At 40.5% G+C, this 10,220-nt stretch overlaps 1 non-coding gene across 1 annotated transcript; it reads right to left on the bottom strand.

Annotated features, from left to right (window-relative positions):
• Positions 1 to 1,500: 1,500 nt before the first annotated feature.
• Positions 1,501 to 1,572, bottom strand: TRNAG-GCC (transfer RNA glycine (anticodon GCC)). Its single transcript has one exon. It is a non-coding gene; the product is annotated as a tRNA-Gly (tRNA).
• Positions 1,573 to 10,220: the final 8,648 nt, after the last annotated feature.

Below are 10,220 nucleotides of genomic sequence, written 5' to 3'. Positions count from 1 at the left end.
GAGATGAAGGTAGAAGCAGTTCCCAAGACTGCAGAAGTCTAGCAGACTTAGAGATGCATCCATCTATGGCCTCTAAGAGACCTCTTCAAGAAGGAAAGGCTAGGACACCAGGGTGCTTAATGAACAAAGAGCACATTTAGTAATATGGGAAACTGGTGCATGGAATACTCGAGTTTTCTGTACTATCCTTGTGACTTCTCTGTAAATCTAAAACTATTCTAAAAGAAACATAGAACCATAATAAGACATGAGAGTCAGGAAAGTATGCCCATAAGTAGTTGGTGGTGGTCAAAGAAGCGTTAAGTCCTCATTCTCCTTTAGTCTAAAACTGGAAGATCTTGAAGTTAAAATATAAACGACTTATTTAACGACATGGAAAAATGTTAAGTCACTGTTGTGTCCGATTCTTTGCAACCCCATGGACTGTAGTCCACTAGACTCTTCTGTCCATGGAATTCTCTAGGCAAGAATACTGGAGTGGGTTGCCATGCCCTTCTCCACGGGATCTTTCAGACCCAGGGATTGAACCTGGGTCCCTGCATTACAGGCAGATTCTTCACTGTCTGAGCCTCTAGGGAAGCCCTTAACGACATGGAGGTCAATGTGAAAATACAAAACTGTGGGAGGAGGGGAGTGGGAAATAGGGATCCGTAGTCAGGGGAGTATTGGCTTAGTAACAGACTTGTATGCTGTTGACACTGCCATGCATGTGTATTACTTGATGAAAATAGAAAATTGATTTAAACAGAAAAAATGCAGTTGCCATATATTATCCAGATTTTCCAGGGGAATTTTAATGTCCAGTGATCTTTCCTATTGCTCCTTCATATTCCCTTATTAAGTCATATCTATACTGCTTTAAGAAATAATTCGAATTGGAAAATTCAGGCACTCTAAGAAGAGAAATTGCAACAGTTCTATGTAATTTGCCTATTTATTATTTGCATACAAATAACACTACTGAAATTATGTCCAAAAATATTATTCTTCATCCTGAGGTTGAAGAAAAGTGTTTATTGTTTACACCAAGTACTTAATTCCATTTTCTAAAAATGCATGTTATATTAGGTCCCATTTTATAAAAGCAAGGCAGAGTACAAATTCAAGAAGTTTTACTGTGTCTTCTTTTTTTAATCAGATATTCCAGGGTACATGACACAACTTGTGTTTATTCTTTTCCAAGTACCTTCAAATGTAAATATTCCAAAAATACTTGAAGATGGATTAAGGAAATGTTTACTGTAAGAGTATTTATTCTGTGGCTATTGGAATCACCTTTTGACTATAATTAAATTATTTACATATGGGTAAAAGTGGGGATCTATATATGTCATTTCTCCTTCATAAACAGAAGCTGAGATAAGTCCTGAAAGTGAAAGTGAAGTTGCTCAGTCATGTCCGACTCTTTGCGACCCCGTGCGACCCACCAGTCTCCTCTGTCCATGGGATTCTCCAGGCAAGAATACTGGAGTGGGTTGCCATTTCCTTCTCCAGGTGTTCTTCCCAACCCAGGGATCGAACCCAGGTCTCCTGCATGGCAGGCAGATGCTTTAACCTCTGAGCCACCAGGGAAGCCCTTGGATAAGTCCTACTTATCCTTAAATTATCTAAATTATTATCTCTAAATTATCTGGCTTCTGGAAAGAATCAAGTCTTCATCTATATATATCGCACTTGGAATTTTTTCTCTGGTTGGTATAACTTGAGTCTATCACTTTTATCTCAGAAAACAAGATGTCTGTGTTGAAGTGCCATTCTTCTATGTCAATAGGTTCCTTCATCTAGTTAGTGAGTCTGGGGTGTCTCACATTGATTCAAATGTGTTTCAGTAGTTGTGCCCTTCAGTGTCTTTGCATTATCTCCAACTCGCCTGTCCTCCTTCAGTTCACACCACACCGCGTCTGCTTGATATCCTGCTGTCATCTGTCTCCCTCACACAACTAAACCAGCAAAGCTGAATTGTAATGGGTGGCTAGAAAGCTGGTGGGAGAAAATGGAAGTGAATTTGAACTCAAGATTAAATTTCCCTTCTAGGATTCCAAAGGAATCAATGGGTCTATGACCTTAAGTTTTTTCTAAGTATCTACAAGTGAACTGCTTTGACTGAACTATCAGTAGTGCGTTTGCTTGTGAATACTTTTTAGAAATAAATTTTTATTCAGATGATAACAAGAGGATTTTGCAAATTAACTTATTTTTCCAGATTTTCTTTTCTTAAAGAGAAATTGGGCAATACCTGAAAAGAAATACATCTGGACTATTTTCTAGACCTTTGAGAATAAAATAATGCCCAAGTGATTGTGACTCTCACCTAACTTCTTCTTTTATTAATAAGGGAGGGATTTATCATGAATCTGGATCATGTATAAAGCAGTCTCTGTTACTGTCCAAAAGATACAGCCACTGAGGAAGGAATAAAGGTATTTAGTTTAATCATGTTGTTCTAGGCCTATAGACTAATGAAATCATGCCAGAGGTGGGAAAGGGTTAGGGGAAACCTGCCTGAAGATCTGGCTTTGGCAGTAGCCTGTCTACCCCTAACCACTCTGTTTCCCCACATTCAGTCCAGATCCTTCCCCTCCATACTTGTCTTACATGCTAACCTTGATGCTGTGTCCAGTAGAGGAGCTCTCATTCTGTTCTGAGCAAACTCTCCCATATTTGGAATGTTTTTTTCACTGATATTCATTGAAAACTGGTAGTCAAAAATAATAGCTGCAATTAATTAGGTCCTTACTTATATGCATTATTTCATTTGATAGCTCTATGAGTGCTATTTTTATCCTATTTTACAGTTGAGGAAATTGGGTCTTGAGAGGTTAAATGAATTGTCCAAAGCCAGAACACAAGCTGGGGCTTAATTCAATGGGTGTCAACCCCTGTGCATTTAACTTCCACGGTACATGGTACAAGGCCATCGGTCATCCCAAGTCTATATTCCTCACTTCCACTACTGCTGACTTATTGCCGTTGTTTTCTGAAAGCCAGTCAAGGCCAAAGCTCTGGAAAGGTTTTATCTTCTGGGGAAGACGTCTCTCTTATCAGCATCTTCACTGGGGACTCTCTTCTGAAGCTTCTTCGTTTGACTTCATGGCACATTTTATCGTGGAATCTTGGTTTTCCTTCCCCTCTGACGTTTTTTGCCTTCTCCCTTTTGCTCTGTTGGCATTCCCCTGGGCTTATCCTTGGCCCCCTTACCTCTGGTCAGTACATTTTGTTGCTTCTGGATGAAATTTACATAGGCACTGAAGACAGATCATTTCACATCCTATCTTCTAATATATTCGCTATGTTATTTGATAATATTCACTTCTGCTATAAAAACCTCAAAACAAACAAGATGGATGAAATGCACAAGAAATGTTAAGTATAGGTAGTAAGTGGGTAGCTTACAATATACAGGCAAAAACACATGGCATATGTGGATAATGAGTAAATGAGAAGCCCACGAGACACAGGCAGAATGAATGCAGAGTTAGTGACCTGCAAACACATACTAACCAAAGGAAGAGATCATGGAACAAATGAGAATGTTACTTACAGACATAAAGAGATGTGTAAGCCAAGTCACAATCATGCCCCACCCACAACTCTAGCACAACTACTGATATTCCTTTCAAAGCTTTTAGTGTTTTATTTGAACTTCTGGTTTGCTACTTTTCCTGCCGTGTACACATCCTGTCTTCACATCTAGTCTGAAAGCTCCCAGAAGGCAGGCACCCTGACCTATGCAAACTTCATTATGGGGAGCATTTGGCATCCAGAGCTGCTGCCTAATACAGTTGAATAGTTCATGGCATAACCTGGGTGCCTCAGCTCAAAGTTAACTGCTTCTCTTTTATTGTTATTTTCATAAAGCTGTCCAACTGTGAAATCAAGAATTAGTGTTCTCCAGTTCTCTCAATAGTAAAACATGTGTATCACCTAGGCAGAAAGCGCTTCTTTTCCTTTTACTGAAAATAAACAAAAAATAAATAAAAATAATTTACACACATATGCTGATGCATTGCGCATACACCCTATGTTTAATGTACTGAGAGTATGTTACATAGAGGCAGGACAATAAAGCAGCTAAAAACACTGACTCTCGAGTTCAATGCCAGGTTTTGAGACTTGCATTTGTAACTGCCTATCTCTGAAACCTTGAATAAGCTTATTTTTCACCTACCTTCCCCAGAGTCCCTATCTATGAATGTTGGGAAAATAGAAATGGTACCTAGTGTATAGGGCTATTGTATGGAATAAATGAGCTAAAGCAGGCGAAAAGTGCTTAGAACAGTGCCTGGCAAGTGGTAAGCTGTCACTACATCTTGGCTTTTATTATAAGAGCTACATATCCTACAAAGCCATTTTAAACAGACCTCTTTCTCTATACTGTGAATAACCTTCCAGCCAGAACTGTTTGCCTTTCAAAACCAGATTCCAGTCTCACATCCTCCCTAGATAAGTGACTACATGCACACTCATTATCAAGGCCAAGAAAAGCTGCAAATAATGCTGACGGTCATTAACTCTAATAATACTCCTTTTATGTTGGCTTTGTCCTGTCGAGTTTATGAACCATTTTCACATTCACCGCATCATTGGATTTTCACACCTCTGTAACAAAAGCGGCCAGCTATTATTTTTCATTTTTGAAAGACAAGAACTAAAGCACAAAGGGGTTAAAACGGCTTGCCTTTGGTTACCTGGAGGATGACCGTGAGCTCAGAGCATTGTAACTTCTGACCGTGGACCTTCTTTCTGCAGCACTGCTTGAGTAGGCTTTACTGACAGGTCTTAAGAGCACAAATAGCTTCAAGCCTATAGTCCCTGACTCTCCCCAACACTCTTTTTCTGTTCTTTTTAAAAGAATAAGAAGTACCTTACTGTTTATTGCCTCAAGGATTTTGCTACTAAGATCCTCCTTCCTTCAATATGATCTTCAAGGTCTGAGAAAATAGAAAATAGAGCCCACACAGGGCTTCCCGGGTAGAACTAGTGGTAAGAACCTGTCTGCCAATGCAGGAGACATAAGAGATGTGGGTTTGATCTCTGGGTTGAGAAGATCTCCTGGAGGAGGGCATAGCAACCCACTCCAGTATTCTTGCCCGGAGAATCCCATAGACAGAGGAGCCTGGTGGGCTATGGTCCATAGGATTGCACAGAATCAGACGCAACTGAAGCAACTTATCACAGCACACACAGAGACCCCTCACAAAAACTGATGTTTTCCTGACTCATAGGTGCTGCATTTAAGCCTAGTGGCTGCATAACAGAGGAGTTCAAGCAGCACTGACTCAGAGAGGCATTGTCTGGGTGTAATTCGTCTTTACCGGTTACCAGTTTCATGACCTTAAGCAAGTTACTTAATTTCCCCCTGCCTCACTTGCCCCATCTATAAAATGGGGAGAACATATTACCTTCCTCATAGGGTTCTTATGATGATTGTAAGAAATAGTATGTGTAAATTACTCAAAAGAGCACCTGACAAAATAGATGTGTGCTCCTGTTATTATTATGTGTGAGAAAAGAGTCTTTAATGTGTTCTCCTTTTGACTGGTTTTGCTCCACGTGCCTACTGCAAGAACTGTCTCTGTGTGAACCAAAATGACCGGATCGTGTAAATCCTCAAATGCTAAACCAATGCACTGCGTTGCATCTCTCAGATCTTTGATTCTCCCAGATCTACTCTCCCTTGCACACCTTGAATTAAAATATCCATGGTCTCACATTGTCCCCAAACCTATCTCAACGAGTCTGTTTCCTGACTTTTACCCTCGTCACCATGATCCCCCTCCAGTTTTGCCTAAGGAATATGTTGCTATGGCAACACTCACCACCCACAGTCAACAGTCAGATTTCATTTCTCAGACATAGCTATTAAAAAATAAATGGTCCATGTAACATTCTTTGTGTTTGTTTCCCTGTTCATTTGTGAAATCTCCTACCTTTTCAAGGCATTACTAAATGTAATAAAATACCCTTTTTAAACATTTGGGCAATAATTTGTTAATTCAACAAAGACACTATTCAGATTCTCAATGTTATAAATAGCTTTCCATCAACGTGAAGTTTAAAAAAAAAGTCACAGTCATAAGCTACTTCAGTCCTAGATTTTGTTTAGTCAAACTGCGTCTTATTTTGCAATAGGAACAGAAAATGAATTGTTACATATTATTTGCTAAAAAGAGTTCTGCCTCTTTAATTTTTAGAACCCAAAGTAAAAATGACTTATTTAACTGAGTCAGAAACAAGAAGAGTGGTGTAGGATTTCTCCCTCTCTTCAGTGGCCTCCCCACCAAATCCATTTTTATTTCCCCAATGGAGGACAAACTAATAACCCACGGTATGTGTACAAGCCGTGGTGAACATCACGCATTTCTAGGATACTTTTCCCGGTGCATGGCCGGGTAAAACCCAGTCCAGCCCCCAACAGTGGGATGTCATGTGTCAATAGCAACCATGTTTAACTCATTTCCATGCCTGACTCTCCAGCCTTCTCTTGGTGGGTCCTTAAAAAGTGATGTCTGCAGTTGAGTCTCCTGCTGTGGAGGCCTGGGAATGGAGGTCAGGAGGAAGCTTTACCCTATCAATGCCATCTCTCCACTTTGTTGGCAGATAGAACAGCAGATGAATAAGCAGAAGCCCACCCCTACCCTTCCCTTTATTCTCCCACTTTCCCCATCTCACCACCTCCTCCAATTCTCTTCTCCTATCTTTGATGATACTCCACACTGGTGATGATTAATTATAACCAGAACAGCATTTGACAAGAATATATATGTTTACGATATCACTTGAAGTGTAAGGAAAGACTATAGCTCGAAAAGTTTTAGAACAATGTTCTTATAAGAACTTTTTAGAATAAAACTCTTAGGAATTTTGACCACATGCCATTAAAAATCAGTGTCTATAACAGGAGGTTTTCATTTCTCTAAACTGTGAGACCGCTTTTGTATTTTAACTTTACCGGAAAATCTCAGTTAACTCACTTAAAACGTTAAAAACTCTTTTATAGATGTGGACAAGGGAAACAAGGATAACTGGCAGGAGCATACAAACTAGAAAGCACTCGAAAACTGCCTTGTAAGATTATGAATATGGTATGTAATAATGAATGTGCTGATTTTGCCTAATTCTGTGTTAAGAGATGTACTCTGAATTTTAAAGGAAGATGCACTTCTTTATTTAATTCAGAGAAAATGACTTAGGGATTCATCCAAAAATTCTAAATATCAGACAAATCCTTCCTACCATACTGACATTTTCTATTAAAAGTGAGTAAATACTACCACCAAAAATCAATGAAGTAATTCCTTTTGAAGAAGCAGTGTGGGTAGGTGGCAGAGAGACAATGGGTATATATCAGAAAAACAGACATCACAATAGACAGCAGCTGGGCCAAGGTAGGGCTTCCCTTGTGGCTCAGACGGTAAAGCGTCTGCCTACAATGCGAGAGACCTGGGTTCAATCCCTGGGTCGGGAAGTTCCCCTGGAGAAGAAAATAGCAACCCACTCCAGTATTCTTGCCTGGGAAACCCCATGGACAGAGGAGCCCAGTAGGCTACAGTCCATGGGGTTGCAAGGTAGGCAACTACACGGTATAAGGTGATTCCCCACTGTGGAAAGTCCAGCTTTCCAGTAATAGAGGTTAGTGTGTGGTTTCACTCTACTGGGAAAGAATGAAAAGATTTCTCTTGTTGAAAGTTGTTCCAAGTGGATTTTTTAAATACTAGATTAATAAAATTTTTGACCTGTCATAACTATTGCTTTTTCTTATATCTAGGCATTTATCCTCTGGAAATTATCATTTTAAGCAAGTTAAAAAGCAGTTAGATAAGACTTAGGGATTTTTCTGGTGAGCTTTCCTGGTGGCTCAGATGGCAAAGCGTCTGCCTGCAATGTGGGAGACCCAAGTTCGATCCCTGGGTTGGGAAGATCTCCTGGAGAAGGAAATGGCAACCCAATCCAGTATTCTCACCTGGAGAATCCCACAGACGGAGGGGCCTTGTAGGCTACAGTCCATGGGGTCGCAAAGAGTCAGACACGATTGAGCGACTTCACTTTTACCTTTCACTTTCTGGTGGCTTCACTTCAGTTCAGTTCAGTCGCTCAGTCGTGTCTGACTCTTTGCTACCCCATGAATCACACCACGCCAGGCCTCCCTGTCCATCACCAACTCCCGGAGTTCACTCAGACTCACGTCCATCAAGTCCGTGATGCCATCCAGCCATCTCATCCTCTGTCATCCCCTTCTACTCCTGCCCCAATCCCTCCCAGCATCAGAGTCTTTTCCAATGAGACAACTCTTCACATGAGGTGGCCTAAGTACTGGAGTTTCAGATTTAGCATCATTCCTTCCAAAGAACACCCAGGGCTGATCTTCAGAATGGACTGGTTGGATCTCCTTGCAGTCCAAGGGACTCTCAAAAGTCTTCTCCAACACCACAGTTCAAAAGCATCAATTCTTCAGGGCTCAGCTTTCTTCACAGTCCAACTCTCACATCCATACATGACCACAGGAAAAACCATAGCCTTGACTAGACGGAACTTCGTCATAAAAGTAATGTCTCTGCTTTTGAATATGTTATCTAGGTTAGTCATAACTTTCCTTCCAAGGCGTAAGCGTCTTTTAATTTCATGTCTGCAGTCACTATCTGCAGTGATTCTGGAGCCCAAAACAATAAAGTTTGACACTGTTTCCACTGTTTCCCCATCTATTTCCCATGAAGTGATGGGACCAGATGCCATGATCTTCACTTTCTGAATGTTGAGCTTTAAGCCAACTTTTTCACTCTACTCTTTCACTTTCATCAAGAGGCTTTTTAGTTACTCTTCACGTTCTGCCATGAGGGTGGTGTCATCTGCATATCTGAGGTTATTGATATTTCTCCCGGCAATCTTGATTCCAGCTTGTGCTTCTTCCAGTCCAGTGTTTCTCATGATGTACTCTGCATAGAAGTTAAATAAGCAGGGTGACAATATACAGCCTTGACTTACTTCTTTTCCTATTTGGAACCAGTCTGTTGTTCCATGTCCAGTTCTAACTGTTGCTTCCTGACCTGCATACAGGTTTCTCAAGAGGCAGGTCAGGTGGTCTGGTATTCCCATCTCTTTCAGAATTTTCCACAGTTTATTGTGATCCACACAGTCAAAGGCTTTGGCATAGTCAATAAAGCAGAAATAGATCTTTTTCTGGAACTCTCTTGCTTTTTCCATGATCCAGTGGATGTTGGCAATTTGATCTCTAGTTCCTTTGCCTTTTCTAAAACCAGCTTGAACATCAGGGAGTTCGCGGTTCACGTACTGCTGAAGCCTGGCTTGGAGAATTTTGAGCATTACTTTAGTAGCGTGTGAGATGAGTGCAATTGTGCAATAGTTTGAGCATTCTTTGGCATTGCCTTTCTTTGAGATTGGAATGAAAACTGACCTTTTCCAGTCCCGTGGCCACTGCTGAGTTTTCCATATTTCCTGGCATATTGAGTGCAGCACTTTCACAGCATCATCTTTCAGGATTTGACATAGCTCAACTGGAATTCCATCACCTCCGCTAGCTTTGTTCATAGTGATGCTTCCTAAGGCCCACTTGACTTCGCATTCCAGGGTGTCTGGCTCTAGGTGAGTGATCATACCATCGTGATTATCTTGGTCATGAAGCTCTTTTTTGTACTGTTCTTCTGTGTATTCTTGCCACCTCTTCTTAATATCTTCTGCTTCTGTTAGCTTAGTGGTTAGGATTCCGTACTTTCACTGCTGTGGCCCAGGTTCAACCCCTGGTTGATAACTGAGATCTTGCAAGTCATGCAGTGTGGCCAAAAGAAGAAAAGAAGAAAAGAGAGAGAGAAGATTTAAACACAATGTAAAGAAAAAAAACATTTCCTCCTCATCTTCATGATGGGAAGAAAGTGAAACAATTTCCTGAGAAGAGGTGGTGTATCTAAAATCAAAGGGAATTTCCTAATGGTGAAATTCAAACTAAATCCAATTTTAGCTAAAGAGCATCTTGAGTGTTACCTTAATGAGTCTCAGGTGGAGATAGTTGTTGCCAAATTCAGCAGTTTTTAGTGTTTGGCTTTTTTCACTGAAGACTTCCGAATATTTGAAATTAATAAAAGGTATTAGTACAGTATACCCCTAATGATGATTCAAGATACAGAGTTAAAGTCACCAGAAGCTTTGCAGGCATGGGATTAGGCCCCCAGAGTGTGTTAGTAGAAAGAAGAAACAAAGCAATTCTC

The sequence above is a fragment of the Capricornis sumatraensis genome, chromosome 19, assembly GCF_032405125.1.
Source record: "Capricornis sumatraensis isolate serow.1 chromosome 19, serow.2, whole genome shotgun sequence".
In the NCBI taxonomy this organism is placed as follows: domain Eukaryota; kingdom Metazoa; phylum Chordata; class Mammalia; order Artiodactyla; family Bovidae; genus Capricornis; species Capricornis sumatraensis.
Note: the sequence above shows the minus strand (reverse complement) of the source record. Positions and strands in the feature narration are given on the sequence as shown.